Below are 16,638 nucleotides of genomic sequence, written 5' to 3' on the forward strand. Positions count from 1 at the left end.
AAAGAAAATCAATGGGCTTTGGAGGTTTACAGACACAGGAAAAAGGATCGAACTGGCCACACATCCCTTACAGAGCTTGATGTTTCTTCCACAGGAATGAAGGCATGGCCAGCCTCACATCCCCAGCTCCAAGTCCCCATCGGAGGAAAGGGGGGGCTTCACCACATTCATTGCTGGTCAAAGAGCCTCCTCACCCTGGGCTGGTGGGGAGGCTTTTGCGGGGGAGGGCTATCCTTTTGAAGGCATTCTGGAATATGTGCATGGTGGAGGAGGGTGGACCAGAAGGCCCCTGTTGATGTCACCTTCCAACATTTTCCCTGCACAGCAGGGAGTGGCTGGGCAGCCAAGGACTGGATGCACCTTCAAATGACTAAGGGGGCAGGAGGGCATGGTCCAGGGTCCTGCCTTTGGAAAAGCGGGGGACATCTGCACTGTACAGAGAATAGTGATAGAACAAGGAACGGCCCCACCCAGCCTCTGGGCAGTGAGTCAGCTGGTGGTCGGGGAGAGGAGGATTTGCTTTACCATATCTTCTCTAGCTTTCTTTTTTTCTTTTTAAGAATCTGATAAAAGTTACGGACCCTGGAGTTCCCGTTGTGGCTCAGTGGTTAACGAATCCGACTGGGAACCATGAGGTTGCGGGTTCGATCCCTGCCCTTGCTCAGTGGGTTAACGATCCGGCGTTGCCGTGAGCTGTGGTGTAGGTTGCAGACGCGGCTCGGATCCCGCGTTGCTGTGGCTCTGGTGTAGGCTAGTGGCTACAGCTCCGATTCAGCCCCTAGCCTGGGAACCTCCATATGCCATGGGAGCGGCCCAAAGAAATAGCGAAAAGACAAAAAAAAAAAAGTTACAGATCCTATTGTTTAAATATATATATATATATTTCACACATACTTTGGAGGGCCAGTTACTCCAAAGAACCCCTTGTCTTAAGAAAAATCACTCTGCTCCGGAAACAGGTCCACCTGGCATCCTTCTCGATGAAGTGCAGCTAAGGGCATGAACCTGGCACTCTGCATCGGGGTGGCCCAGGTCGCTTTGAACTAACAAAGGAGGCCTTAAATCATGGAACGGAGCAGAGCCTCCTTCCGACATCTGGAATTTTAATGAGGGTATGGAAGGCAGAGCCAGAAAGCATATTTTAGGGCTCCTAGGAAAGCTTTTTTATAAGCATCTCGGTTAAATTTCCAAGCACACAGTAGGCACGCAATAAAGATTTTTGAGAATTAATTTGTTTTGTTGAGAAACAGAGACCTTTAGCAATGACCATTGCCAAGACGCCTCTACCTCTGGGGACTTGGGAAATGCAGTATCTCTCTTACCCCCAATTTGGCTTAATTGTCTCGTTTTTTGCCTCTTCTAAAGCCTGGCTTAAGTTTCAGGTGCCCACATGACTCTCAGAGGCTGGCTGGCCCCCTCCACTTCCTGGGGTGCAGCTAACACAGATAGAGGGGCAGGCACAGCCAAGAACTGCCAACCCTTCACACACCTCGCCTCACAGCCCACCTGCCTTTCTGGAATCTTGTTCTGTCCCAAGGGACAAGTCCCTGATCCAGTCTGGATGCAGCATGATAGAAGGGGAGGAGACAAAGTCTCAAAAGAACCCATCTTTCCCCTCTTCAGTTCCAGCTCTCACTGAGCAAGGCCCTCACACCTAAAGTCGGCCCTCTCTTCCACTTCCCTGCCCATGTCCCAGAGGTGGGATCCACGCCATGAATTGCTCCTGCAGTGGGAGCACTCCAAGGGGGACTCTGCTTGGTTTCCCTGTATGGAACCTCCTTTCTGCTCAGAACAGACTCTTCTCTGCCCTACAGCCTAGCTGGCTCAATCCCTGCTCTGGGTCTCCACCTCCGTAAGTGGGGAGGGGGAGAGGGAGGAGAGCTAGAAGGGTAGTAGGCAGCTCACTTGCTAATGGTGGCCCCTCAGGCATCTAGGAGTGGGAAACACCTTCCTCACTTCCCTCCCAAGGGGTGCCTGTCCCTGGTTCAATGGGGAGCATCGTCTGAGCTGCAGTGAACACAACCATGTTCCTGGGTCTGAGGCAGGAGAGCTCAGTTCATTGCCTCCTGGATAGTTGGGTGCTCTGGTGACCTTCCTGTTCCTTCCCTGGTATGGGATTTCTTTCCCCTTAGGAAAAATGGCACTCCTTCCAACAGTGGTAGATCCAAGACCATGAGAACCTGAAAATAACTGGGAATTCCTGTTATGACTTAGCAGGTTAAGGATCCGACATTGTCTCTATGAGACTGCTGATTCAATCCCTGGCCTCACTCAGTAGGTTTAAGGATCCGGCTTTGCCTAAAACTGCAGCATAGTTCTCAGCTGCAGCTCTGATTCGACTCCTGCCCTGGGGAACTTCCATATACTGCAAGTGTGGCCATAAAAAGAAAAAAAGCAAAAAGAAGACCTAGCCTGGGAACCTCCATATGCTGCGGGTGCTGCCCTAAACCCTAATCCTAAAATAACTCTGGAAACTGCCTCCCTCAAGCTCTTTGAGAGATGAGGAAACCGAGGCCCAGCGTAGTTAGGAAAGACAGTATATTTGCAACATTTCATAACTACCCACCTGATATTCACATGCTTCCCAACTCTAGGCTCCATTGCTGCATCTGGGTCTTTCCATTTTTAAAAAGTGTTCATAATAAGCAGATTTGCTGAGAGAACTAAAGGTCTAGGTGGAGCAGGGTTAAAAATTATCTCGCACAGATAGAGACTGTCCCAGAAGGAGGGGAGACTCTGTCACAGATAGGGTGTGGTGGACCAGAGCAGATGTCACAGATGGGGTGTGGTGGACCAGAGCAGATGATAATTGAGAGCATGTTAAACAAGAACAGCCAATTAAGCTAATTCTTGCTTCAGACACTCTCTGTGGAGTTTATCATATCTTCTTTTGTATGACTAAACTGAAATCAATGTTCTGGACCCGTCACTGTGAATGTAGATATTATTCAAATGGAAACGATAAGCCTTAACATGTGAGTAAGAAACGAATGAGCAGGGAAACTGATTCGTTCCCACAAGAATGATGCAGGTGACCATGTCCCTTTGGGAGCTGGTAAAATTTCCAGATGAGTCAACCTAGTTCTAATGTACCAGTTAAATGCTAAAGAAAAGTTGAAAAGTTAAAAAACAAACAAAACAGGAGTTCCGTCGTGGGCAGCAGAAACGAATCTGACTAGAAAGGATGAGGTTGAGGGTTTGATCCCTGGCCTCGCCCAGTGCGTTAAGGATCTGGCATTGCCATGAGCTGTGGTGTAGGTCACAACGCAGCTCAGATCTGGCATTGCTGTGGCTGTGGCGTAGGTGGGCAGCTGCAGGTCCAGTTCGACCTAGCCTGGGAACCTCCATATGCTGCGTGTGCTGCCCTAAAAAGATAAAAGACAAAAACAAAACCACCCTTGTGATTTAGCTAATAGAACAATCTCATCAGGAGCACATCAGGCTCCCAACAGCTTTCCTTTATTCTAAAGATGGCCACTGTCACCATCACTATCCAGCAGCAGCTGGCAAAGGACATTCTTCATGCTTCCATAAAGACAGGTCGTCTTTTGCTTCTCACTCTCTTACCCACAAATACTTGTCTGACTCCAGAATTTTCAAGTAACTTTTCACTTTGGCCTGCAAATTTCCTGGTAAGTTTTTATCTCAGGAGAAGCCGCCACAAGGGCAAGGGAAGCTGGTTCTCACTATCCAATCCCTCAGGACCCAGCTTGGGACAGAGTCAGGCTTCTCCACAGGGAGGACTGTGGGTTTTGGGACATGCTAAGAGGATGCCTGCAGCTTTCATCCTTCACCAGCTTGGGAGTGAGGAAAGGCACAGCTAGGAGTTCCCCTTATGGCTCAGTGGGTTAAGAACCCAAGATAGTCTCCATGAAGAGACTCCCTAGCCTGGCTCAGTGGGTTAAGGATCCAGCGTTGCTGTGAGCTGCGATGTAGGTTACAAACCTGGCTCGGATCCCATGTTGCTATAGCTGTGGCTGTGGCATAGGCCAGCAACTGCAGCTCCAATTTGACCCCCAGCCTGGGAACTTCCATTTGCTGTGGGTGCGGCTGCAAAAAGAAAAAAAAAAAAATAGAGAGAGGCATATCTGGAGCACCTCTGCCTGGCAGCCACGTGCTGCCCTCCCACCCCTCCCCACCACCACACACACTGGTGGTGACTCTTGTCGTCCTAACTAGGTTTTGCATCTCATCTTCTTTAAAGGCAACCCTGAGGCTTTTATGAACATTGTCTTAAAGAAATTTGGGGCTTCAAAAGTAATCTGAGGATCAAAAGGGGGGTTGCATGCTTTTGAGGCAGCATCAGGAGAGCTATAGGCTAACTTGGGTGCCCCTCACTTATTTTATTAAGTGTCAACACTTATTTAACACCCTCCCTGTTACCAGACACGGGTACAGAGTATGTGAGTTGGACAGAGTCCCTGATTTCTAAGAGAGTTTGCAGTCTAGTGGGGAAGACAGATAGATAAGCCTGTCTTTGCAACTTCTGACAATTGCTAGAACAAAGAATAAACATTATAGGGAGCTCCCTTCATGGCTCAACGGTTAATGAACCCGACTAGGATTCATGAGGATTCCAGTTCGATCCCTGGCCTCTTTCAGTGGGTTAAGGATCTGACATTGTCATGAGCTGGGGGGTAGGTCACAGACTCGGCTCAGATCCTGAGTTGCTGTGGCTGTGGTTTAAGCCAGCATCTGTAGCTCCGATTCGACCCCTAGCCTGGGAACTTCCAAATGCCCCTGGTGCAGCCCTAAAAAGCAAAAAAAGCAAAAAAAAAAAAAAAAAAAAAAAAAAAGAGTATACATTGTAGGAGCACAAAGGAAATACTTTTTGCTCTTACTATCCCCATGTTACAGATGGGGAGACTAAGACACAGACACAATGAGATACTTTACCAAAGTCCTGTGGCTAGAAAGTGGCCGAGCTGGCATGTGAACTGTGGGGGTGGTCCGGTCCCAGATTCCTTGCTGTCTGCCAGCACCCTGCTGTCTTACAATTGGCGGCTGGAGGATCCAAGGGAGCAAGCGTTCAGGAAAGTGAGGATCTTTATCCAGAGCCTGGAAGAGGGTGGGTGGCTTTTGGATACACAGACTTGGAAGGAAACACATTCCAGGGTAAGTAAGCAGTGCTAGGGAAGCAGGGCGGCTAGTGTGCTTGGGACTATTGTTTCCTAGTCAGCCAGCAATCATCCTACTGCCTCAGCACAAGTTCAGGTTCAGAAAGAATGACTTAACTTGTCAGAACAAAGGGCCTGAATAAAGGGTCAAGTATGAGGGACAAACAATGGTTGCAAATCTAGCCTTTGAACTTCAGTTTCCACAACTTCGATTCATTCTTTCTATCTCCATCTTTAGTTGAGTCATTGACTCAAAAAGAAGGTGTGGATTTGATAGGAGCAAGCCGACACTAAGATACCGTAAGTAGGGCAATTCAAACCATATCCTGACATGGCATAGACCCAAAGGCAGAGATTGCCCTACAACCTCAAGGTTTGGTATTTGCTGATCTATGTGTGTGTGGGGGGGGATGGTAAACAGACCACATTTATTTTTATGTATACCAGAACAGAGAAGACAATGCTGGGAGACCTCCGGTAGTGCTCTCTTCCTCAAGAAAAATCTGACTTTATTTGAAAAATAAGATCTCTGCTCTTGCTACAAGGGTGTCTCCTGAGGCTTCAAAAGCAACCCGGTCATAAGGGTAGCACTCTTCATAAGCAATGAGGTTAATCCATGAGGGTCGGCCCTGAGTACTGAGCATGAAGAAACTACATATTTCTTTGAACTGATTCCTGATTTTCTTTATCTCCATCTCCTGAATTGGGACTCCTGAATTAGGAAGCCTGAAGGATAGGTACATGATCCCACAAAAGCTGAATCAGGGCAAGTGAAGATGTTTCTGGCCACTTGTCTTCCAGGCTGATGAAGGGAGGCTTCTTCTGATGCATACACCAGCCTCCAGCACGTGCTCATGGGCTCTGGGGGAGGCAGGGCGAGGGGTGTGCTTGTGGTGCCAGGAGTTCACATTTGAATAAAACACAGTCCAAAAATCAGATCCCCAGGTTTGCCATCCCCATCCCAAGAGCCTGCCTGGGGAAGAGGACGAGAGTGTCAGATTTGTCTCCAGGCAGACATCAGTATAAATCCTTGCTGAGCACATTCTAGCCATGCAACCCAGAGGAAGTCCAACTTCAGTGAGTCTCAGTTTGCTCATATGGAAAATGGATAATGTAACATTATATTTAAAAGGATATTCGAGGAGTTCGCTGGTGGCTCAGTCGGTTAAGGATCTAGCGTTGTCACTACTGTGGTGCAAGTTTGAGCCCTGGCCTGGGAAATTCTGCATGCCGTGGGCACAGCCAGGAAAAAAATAAAAAAGAATTTGGAAGAATCAAATACCATGATGTAAAGCACTTATCACAGTGCCTAATGTGTAACAGATGCTCAGAAAGACCCCCAGTGCCCTTGCCTCTCCTCTCTATAAATTCATCCATATTCTGGTAATGCTATACATTCTGAGCACGTAGTACTAGAACCATTCCTCCTCTGCTGGACAAGAAGGCAGCCCTGAAAATCAGAGACCCAGCCCTTGTAAAGGAGGAAAGAACTAGCACAACGTGCCAAAAGTAGAATTGACATCAGAGCCTGTGACAGGAAACACTGGCAAGAGAGAGACATTAAATTTAAAGGATGTCATGTATTCAGGCCTCCCGAAGGCCACTGTCTGCAAAAGCAGCCACCCTGCCTCTGGACAACGTGGCCGCCAACAGGACCCTCACATGGGGACCCTGAGCTTGTCGTCACCCTCATCAGGCACCAACCAAGAAGGATGGGTTTTCTGATTCAGAAGGACAGTGGTTATTGCTAATACATCTCCTAAAAAATATATGAGGTTCCAGTGTGGTTACAAGTGAAAAAAAGGGCAGTCCCAGGCAGCTACCTCATAGCAATTTCTTGAAGGGTTTGCTCGCATCTTCCCAAAGAGAATTGCTGCAGCCTCTGCTTAGGTCTCGGGCTGTCAGAGGATGAAACCTGAGTGTGGAGGCTGGACCGTGGAAGAAGGTCCCTAATAATTACCCTCCCCCACCCTTCACCTCGGAAGGTGGGAGAAGCTACACCCTAGGAGGAGATATTTGGGATGGCTCAGCGACTTTTCCAGAAATGCCACAGGTCAGGCCCTCTCTATCTCACACAGAAGCAGAGCCCTCTGAGAGGAAGGCAGGAGGGTCGGGCCTCCATTCTATCAAAGTCAGGGCCCTGGGAGGAGAAATTCGGGATGACCAGCCCTCTTTTTCAGACAGAGATGTAACTGTCTCTAAGGTGAAATGCCAGAGGGTCCACCCTCCTCCTTCAACAGACAGAAAGCGCCGAAGAGGAGACACACATGCTCCATGGCTGACAGGCTTCATCAAACGGAAAGACATCGTTCCCAGAGGAGAAATGCCTCACGACCAGCCAGCACCTCAGACAGATACACAGTGCCCTCGAGGTGCATGACTTGGTGTTGGTCCTTGCTTTCGGACCAAGAGATGGAACTCTCTGAGGACTGCCAGGTGGCCAGCTCTCTCAAGAGTAGGAGTCACATATGCAGATAGGACCAACACCCAATATATATCTTGTTAAGTAAAAAAATGCAAGTTGCAGAATAATGTATACAGAATAGTCCCATTTTGCTTAGAGAATAAAGACAAATAAAACTATGTGTGTGTATGTTTTTACAAGTCTAGAAAGATACACACAACTGGCAGCAGTGGTCATCTCTAGGAAGGAAGGCAGGATTTGGTGGGGTAAGAGCAGGAAAGATTATAGAGAACGTCTTTCTACCTCGATAGCTTGTTCCATTTTGCTGGACATGTATACACTGAGAATATTTTCATGTTATTTTTGTATTTATGGATATGTAGTGCAGGGCTAAGGAGCTGGGGAGGATGGTGAGAGCATCTATCACAGAGCCATCCACTGTCACCCTTTGGGTGACCTCTTGTGCAGAAGTCCCCCTATATTACATGCACATGTAAAAATAGAGATACATGATACATGGAAGTGAAGTTCATGTTTTCATTTGTTCATTCAACAAACATTCTTGAATTCCAGTGATGTTAAAGATCCAGGGTACAGCCTTAAACTTAAATTCCCTGGTGTATGTTTGTGAGGGTAACAGACAATAAGCATATAAAAATATATAATTTCAGGAGTTCCCGTCGTGGCGCAGTGGTTAACGAATCCGACTAGGAACCATGAGGTTGCGGGTTCGGTCCCTGCCCTTGCTCAGTGGGTTAACGATCCGGCGTTGCCGTGAGCTGTGGTGTAGGTTGTAGACGCGGCTCGGATCCCGTGTTGCTGTGGCTCTGGCGTAGGCTGGTGGCTACAGCTCCGATTCGACCCCTAGCCTGGGAACCTCCATATGCCGTGGGAGCGGCCCCAAAGAAATAGCAAAAAGACAAAAAAAATAAAAATATATAATTTCAAGTGGATATACGTTCTATGTAGAAGGTAAATGAATGTTCTTACTATAAATGCAACCAGTGCAATCTAACCAGCAATATGGAGAATCTTTCCATTTTGGGAAATGTGGATCCACAGCAGTATTTCTAATGACTGTGCGTTCCATTGTATGGATGAATCATGGTTTTTTTACACAACTCACCATTAATAAATCCTTGAGTTGTTTTTACTACTATAAGCATCTTTGTGCACTTTTTATCTCCTTCAGATAGTAAGTGGAATTGCTGGATGTTTCAGTGGTAAAAGAAGAATTTCTTAGTTCCAGAAGTGCTGCCAAGAGCAAATTCTTTTTCTCTAGTCACATGGATCCTTACCTACAAGTCCCTAAGGAGTCCTGTGTCTCCATCATTCAGAAGAGAGACAGCAATTCTGTTTCAGCAAGTATAGCACTGATGACACAGAGTGGAGGGCATGGCCTGTCACATTGAATTGGTCCTGGGGCAGGACCTGACGGCTGTTTTCTTCATTGGTGTAAACTGGGCATTAAGAACATTGTCATGGTTCTGAAGGAAAATGTCCAGGCATTTGTAGACTGAGATACAAGTAAACCAACAATCCTCAAAATGCTCAGCATGCTGATAAAATTCAAATATGTCTTTGCACCTAAATTCAAAGCATTAAACTATCAATAACACACCATCTCACAATTTAGCACCTACGGGGTCAACTAATTTAAGTAATCATCATCTGGTGGTCGAGGACAAACAAAAAATATTATTGTTTGGATGGTCCAAGGATGTTGAGGTGGATTTTCATGAAGATCACTACTGATATATTAACAGAAAATACTCATGTCTCTATAGATTCAACATGTGCCATTCACTATTTTAACTACTTTATAGATATTAATTCATTAAAATCCCACAAAAAACCAGTGAGGTAGGTATTTAATATCCTCAGTTGACAGTAAAACAGAGAGATTATGTATATTACCCAGTATCACATAGCAAGTATGTGACAGAACCAAGATTGAAATCCAAATAATCTGTTGCACATGGGTTATCAAGGGAATCTAATGATAATGGATAAAGCAAAAGCAGAAATAATATGCTGTAGGGTTTGTAACAGATGTAAAAGTATAACGTATGATAACAGTAGCACAAAGAATAAAAGGAGTGTATCTGGAAGTAACTGCTGTCAGGTTCTTCACAATGCAATAAATGAAATAACATTATTTGAAGGTAGACTGTGATTAATAATGATGCATATTATAGACCCGAAAATATTTTAGAGAGGTATGCTAATAAGCTGATAAATGGGATAAAGTGGAATCATAAAGGTACCCAGTTAATGCAAAAGAAGGCAGAAAAACAGAAATAAATAATAATAAAAGAAAAAAAAAGAACAGAGAGGGGTTCCCATTGTGGCTCAGTGTGTTAAGAAACTGACATAGTGCTTAAAAAAATGAAGGCTTCAGTGACAAGCAGGTGCCTTCATTCCTAATTCAAATATAAAAATGAAAACAGACAACAAAACAAAAGCAAGCCCTAATAAAGGGACCACACAGGATTCTACAAAACTAATTTCCGTTCTTAAATGACCTAAATATGAGTGAAAGTACACTGCACTGTATACTATAGTCACATCAATGGTCGGTGTATTCAAGACCAACGAAATTCAGTGGCAGGAACAGTAGGGAAATGAAGTATGCATTAAAAAGTGGTGATTCCTTCTAAAAAGTGATTCATTCTAAAAAATAAATAAATAAATAAAAATTAAAAGATAAATGAGAAACCGACATAGTACCCATGAGAATGCAAGTTAAATCCCTGGCCTTGTTCATTAGGTTGCAGATCCAGCATTGCCACAAGCTGTGGTGTAGGTCCCAGATGTGGCTTAGGTCTGGTGTTGCCATGGCTGTGGCATAGGCTTCAGCTGCAGCTCCAACTTGACCCCTAACCCAAGAACTTCCATATGCCATAGGTGCGGCCATTAAAAAAAAAAAAGAAGAAGAAAGAAAGAAAAAAAAAGAGACAAATAGAAAACAAATAGTAGGATGATAGACTTAAATTCAATGCTATCAATAATTACATTAATTGTAAATGTCTAAACACACCAATTAAAAGAGATTTATTGGAAAAGCAAGGCCCAAATATATACTGTTTAAATGAAAATGCCTTTAAATATAAATACACAGGTATGTTAAAAGTAAAAAGATGAAAAAAGATACACCATTACACTAATGAAAAGAAAGCTGGATTTCAAAATAAAGAATATTATTAAAGATAAATAAGGTCTTTACTTAATGCCAATGAAGTCAGTTCACCAAGGAGGTCTGTTGAGGCGCTGCTGTTGGGTACATACATATTAAGGGTTGTTATATCTTCTTGGTGAATGCACCAAACAATGAAGCCTAGAAAAACATAAGCCAAAATGGAATAGAGCTGAAAAAAGAAATAGACAAATCCACAACTATCAAGGAGGTTTTGACATTCCTTTCTCAATAATTGATAGAACAAATAGAAAATCAGCAAAGATATAGAAAACTTGAACAATTTGGTCTAATTAACATGTACAGAATATTCCATCTAGAGCAGTATGGACATAATTTTCCAGTGCACATAGAACATTTGCACAGACCCTTTTCTGGACTGTGAATTAAACCTTAATGAATTTAAAAGAATTGAAATCACACCAATTATTCTTGCTGACTACAATGCAATTAAAATAGAAATCAATATCAGAACAATATCTGGAAAATCTTTAAATATTCAGAAATCAAACAAATTAAGTTGCCCATCCGAGAATGAGATAATTCATCTTTATTCAGGCCTTCTTTGGGGTCTCTGGGTTGGGTTTTACTGCTCTCTTCATCTATCATGCATATATTTTAAAAGCTTATTCTAGGCATTTCATCTTATTTCATTTTATAGTGTGGTTGCTTTTGCAAATGGGGTCTTTTATTACATTGTATTTTCTAACTGGTTATCATTTGGCTCTAAGAACATTGATTTTGCTTTTAAAAAAATATATGGCCACCTTATGGAACTCAATATTTCCAATAATTTTATTTTATTGAGATTTTCAACTACGTGATCAGATTGTCTATCAATAATGATAATTTCCCCCTCTTTTAAAATATTTATCATATATTTCTTCATTCTTTTGTCTGAATGTATTGACTGACACTCTTGGAACCATGTTCAATAAAGCCGTGGTGCCCGGGTCATTGTTTTGTTCTTGGTCTGAAGGGTGTCTTGTATCTCACCCCTCACCCAGCATGGTTTCTAATGGCTGCAGTGAGCTTATGGGTTGTGAAGGCAGACACAGCACAGTTACCCTGAGCAAATGAAACTGAAGAACTTAGTTCCATGCAGCAGTGAACAGACTTGGCGGGGGCGGGGGTGGTGGAAGCTGACGCAACAATCATAAACTCCAGCAGAGGACCAGGACTGCTTGATCCCAGAAACCCCCTGCCACATAAGAGGCTCTCCAGATAGTTTCTTTGTTGGCCTTTGGAGAAGGAGCAGAGCTGAGAGCGTGATTTCGTGGGTGTGCAGACACTGTCAGCCTTGGAGACTGAAATCCCTCAAGGAGAAGCTCTTTTGAGATCTGTGGGGTTTTGTTCTCTGAGTTTTCCTCCAGAAAAGATACTACCACCAGGGGTAGCTTTTCCGGCTTTTCAGGCATTAGCTGACAGAGGCCCTGGGGTGAGTTGAGGAGCATAAAGACTGGGAAAGGCACTAGTTGGTTGTCAGGAGTCAGGGGGACTCAAATACAAACTTTCCTTGTTTCTCAGCATTGTCTGAGGCTTCCCCATCCCTTCTCAGGGCCCCAAAACATTGTCGAAACTTGGCAAAGGAAGTTCACACCTCTGAGGATCTTCTGGGTAGCTTGATGAAATAGCCAGGGTGGTCTTTGGTGCCAGAAAACGCTGGCCATGTCTTCAAAGCCTTGAGGTGACACCGCCACAGCGGGAATCATAAAATCCACATCACAGGAAAGGCATGGAAGAATTCAATAATACACATGAAATTCCTAGCCCAGTCCTAGGCACATAAATGCTTGTCACCTCTTGTATTCAGGAGATGGGAGGGCGGAGTTCCTGTTGTGGCTCAGTGGTAATGAACCCAACTAGTATCCATGAGGATGCAGGTTGGATCCCTGGCCTCACTCAGTGGGTTAAGGATCCAGTGTTGCCAAGAGCTGTGGTGTATGCCGGCAGCTGCAGCTCCTATTTGACACCTAGCCTGAGAAGTTCCATATGCAGCAGGTGCAGTTCTAAAAAGAAAAAAAAGGGAGGGGAGGGTTTATCTGATCTTTATCATGTGGACATGGAGAGTCTTGGGTGAATCAGGGCCCCTGAGGCTCTGTGGGTAAGTCTATTTTCCTTCTTTGCAGTTCCTAGGACTCAGAACTTCAGTGGTTATTGTAGGCCCAGCCTGATGTAATGTCTACACAATAAAAGAATGGTAGAAAATAGCTATTGTTTTTTGCCACTTCCATTGCTGCTTAACATGAAATAGATGATGACAAAGACACTGTGGGAAAACCAAGTCATCAGAGGTGGTGGGACAATCTTCCATCCCACCTTCATGCATCCCTGTTAACCCTCCATACTGCCCAAAAGCATGCAAGGCAGAGCCTCTTTCTGCGCTAGTGGCACCAGAGGTAAATGACTGTGTGGACAAAGCACACAGTTTGGGTCGGGCAAGTGCTGCATCTGACCTGTCCTGGACTGGCTTATGATGGTGGCACCAAAACGTTCTTGGAAAGAGCCACCCTGAAGCTGCCCTCCGTGTGGTGCCATAAATCTCTAGCAAAAGGTCATAAACATCATCCCCATCATCTGTCCAAGCAACCTTTATTTATAAGGGAATGTATAATTAACACAAAGACAGAATTTACTTGAGGAGAATCACTGGGGTGCTGAATGAAATGGTAGATACCTCTTGTCCCATTTGGGATCTAAATAATAAAATAGTGCTCCTCTGTGACCTCTTTGTGCTGTGACTGGTACAGCAGAGAAGGGACCGGGGCAAGGTCAGAAGGATGTCTCAGTGCAGAGGAAGGACACCCATCAGAGGCAGCCAGAAGGCGAGATGTCAGTCAACTTAGCGACTAGGATGCCAAGGAACAGAGGTGGTGCCATCACAGAAAAGAACTACAACAACCTAGTAAAGAAAACAAAAAAGAAGCAGACTCACATATACAGAGAACAAACTGGCGGTTACCAGTGGGGAGAGAGGAGGGGGAAGGGGCAAGGTATGGGTGGGGAGTGAGAAGTGCAAACTGCTAGGTGTAAGACAGGTTCAAGAATGTATTGTACAACTCGGGAATATAGCCAATATTTTGTAATACCTGTAAATGGAGAGGAACCTTTAAAAAGTGTATAAAAATAGGGAGTTCCCATCGTGGCTCAGCAGAAGCAAATCTGACTAGTACCCATGAGGACTCAAGTTCATTCTCCGCCTCGCTCAGTGGGTTAAGGATCCAGCGTTGCCATGAGCTATAGTGCAGATCACAGATGTGCCTTGGATCTGGCGTTGCTGTGGCTGTGGGGTAGGCCAGTGGCTGCAGCTCCAATTTGACACCTAGCCTGGGAACCTCCATGTGCCAAGGGTGTGGCTCTAAAAAGACCAAAAAAAAAAAAAAAAAAAGGGTGTATAAAAATAAAAAATAGAGGAGTTCTTACTGTGGCTCAGCGGGTTAAGAACCTGACATAGTGTTTGTGTGTTCGATTCCTAACCTTGCTCGGTGGGTTAAGGATCTGGTGTTGCCTCAAGCTGCGGTATAGGTTGCAGATGTTATGCAGATCCAGTGTTGCTGTGGTATAGGCCTGCAGCTGCAGCTCCAATTTGACCCCTAGCCCGGGTGCAGATGCGGCCCTAAAAATAAAAATAAAAATAAATTTTAAAAATATTTTATACCTACTAAATTCTTACACTGTATTAGGAATAAAGAATTGTCTTTATGTAGTTTTAAGAAATAAAAGAACATGGCTATGCGCTGCCCCTGAACCCTGGCTCTCACCAGAATCTCCACTGAGCATCCTTCACTCACATGGGGCTGGTCTGACCCGAGAGCCACCTGCTTTACACTTTCTTCCAGGAAAAGAGAGTTTAAGCTTGTAAATGCCACATGTAAATGTTCAGTTTTATAACTTCCTTGTGAAACAAGTTCCCAATAAAGTCACTGTTTTGTTATCCTCTAAGCGAAACATTAGGGGGCCTGGCTTTGGAGAGCTGGGCCACAGAGTGAGACTCTGTCAAATGACGAAAATGGAGTTAAGAAGAACACAAATCTCGGCCTTCTCAATGTGTCTAGAGGTGAGGGGCCCTGTCACTGGCTGTTCCCACCTCTGTTCCCCTAGCAGACAGCTTTCCCTCTCAGGTGCCAAGTAGTGGCATTTTGACACTCAGGAAATTGAACATCTTCAAGCACTAGGTAGGTGGTTCTGTCAAAAAATGACTTGTGGGAGTTCCTGTCGTGGCTCAGCAGAAACAAATCTGACTAGTATCCATGAAGATACAGGGTTGATCCCTGGCCTCACTCAGTGGGTTAAGGATCTGGTGTTGCCGTGAGCTGTGGTATAGGCTGGTGGCTACAGCTCCAGTTTGACCCCTAGCCTGGGAACCTCCATATGCCATGAGTGCAGCCCTAAAAAGAAAGAAAGAAAGAAACAGACTTATGCCTTTTATATACAGCAGCCTCCTTTAGACCTGAAGTGGGAGCTGCCCTCAGGGTGGATTGCAAGGAAGAGGTTGAAATGAAAGGAAAAACTCAGCCCTTCTGAAATGAAAAACAAACACAGAATAAACTAACTCTCCTCCACAAGCAAACCCCACCCCCGCACCATGGCCCAAAGTCCTGCCCTGCATGGTTCCCGATCCTCTGCTTGGTCTAGGGGGCAGGCCTGGGCAAGGCCCCCATGAGCCCTTCGGGAGAACAGCCAGAGCCAATCCAGATGTGGCCTGTGGAGACCCCGTCTGTCTGGGCAGACCTGGGCCCCTTGCCTTCGACTCTGGAATTGCAAACGGGAGAAGTGAGCCCTGCAGGCAACCAGGAGGCCAGAGGAGGCCAGCCAGTCCAGAGAGAGAGGAGGAGGTGGATCTGACCAGGAGCCATGCTGCTCAAGTCTAGTCCCTGGAGCCAGGTCGTGCCCTGACCTGCATCTGTGAGTCATCCCTGGACCCTTCTAACCTATGAACCCCATTTTAGGCAATAACCTTAAAAAACACCCCCAAACCAATCACCTTTGTTCAGTATTGAAGTGAATTTGCCCTGGGCTTCTGTTGTTTGCCATCGAAGGGGTCGGAATGAAGATGAAAGAGAAAGTCCTTCTTCATCTGGGCTTTATCTCACCCCCACGTGTCTGACTCCATTTCCTTTGTTCGCTGCGTCAACCACCTCCACCAGCCACTTCCACCTTCGGATGCCAGGGTGGTTCCTCATATGTGAGTCACCTCTGATACCGTGTGACCTTCGGAAGGCCACCTGGCCCCTCTGCGTCTGAGACGCTTGTCTGTAAGACTGCAGATGGCTCACCCTGGGGAAGACCGCAGGATCATGGAGATGCATTGTGCACAGGCAGAGTTGCCATACAACTGAACCCAGCACTTATTAAGTTAGCCGTCGACTCTGTTCTTTCAAGGCCCTTATGTTTAGGACCCTCTGTAATCCAGCTCCTTTCTCAGCACCCTGGCCCCACTCAACAAAAGCCTCCTTGTCGGCGGGAAGTCTCGTGATCGAGGAGTAGGTGGGGGGTCCTGCCCTCTCCGGTGGCAGGAGGCCCACTTCCAGGAGTGATAGGGTTCAAAGAAAAGGGGGTTTGGAGTCCGGACTCCTGGATTTCCAGCTGGCTCCAGCATTTGCTAGAAGTCTGGCCTTGGGTGAGCCTGTCAAATTCGCTGAGTTTTAGTTTCCAGATCTGTACAATAAGGGGAGAAATGACCTCCCCTGTGTGGCACTGTTGCGAGGATTCGAGGAGATGATATTTGAAAGGGCTTTGTAAGCAACAAATCTCTACTCAAATTGTGTTGTTATGAAGTGTCATGGGAGTGATTTATTTTCACACTGCGCTCAGACGTGCAAAATAAAGGTAACATCTTATTTTTCATGACTGACCTAGCCATCCCCAGGAGTGTCACCCCTCTGGGGGACAATAGTCACAGCAAGGACAGCAATTACAAC

General features: G+C 45.5%; 1 long non-coding RNA gene across 1 annotated transcript; it reads right to left on the reverse strand.

Annotated features, from left to right (window-relative positions):
* Window positions 1–11,252: 11,252 nt before the first annotated feature.
* Window positions 11,253–15,844, reverse strand: LOC146395899 (uncharacterized). Its single transcript, XR_014830393.1, has 3 exons — window positions 15,702–15,844; window positions 14,195–14,333; window positions 11,253–13,619 (listed from the first exon to the last, which is right to left on the reverse strand). It is a non-coding gene; the product is annotated as an uncharacterized LOC146395899 (long non-coding RNA).
* Window positions 15,845–16,638: the final 794 nt, after the last annotated feature.

The sequence above is a fragment of the Sus scrofa genome, chromosome 15, assembly GCF_054392235.1.
Source record: "Sus scrofa isolate SSC_HxYL_T2T_F1_AM1 chromosome 15, Sscrofa_HxYL_maternal_Yorkshire_Landrace_v2.0, whole genome shotgun sequence".
Taxonomy (NCBI): Eukaryota; Metazoa; Chordata; class Mammalia; order Artiodactyla; family Suidae; genus Sus; species Sus scrofa.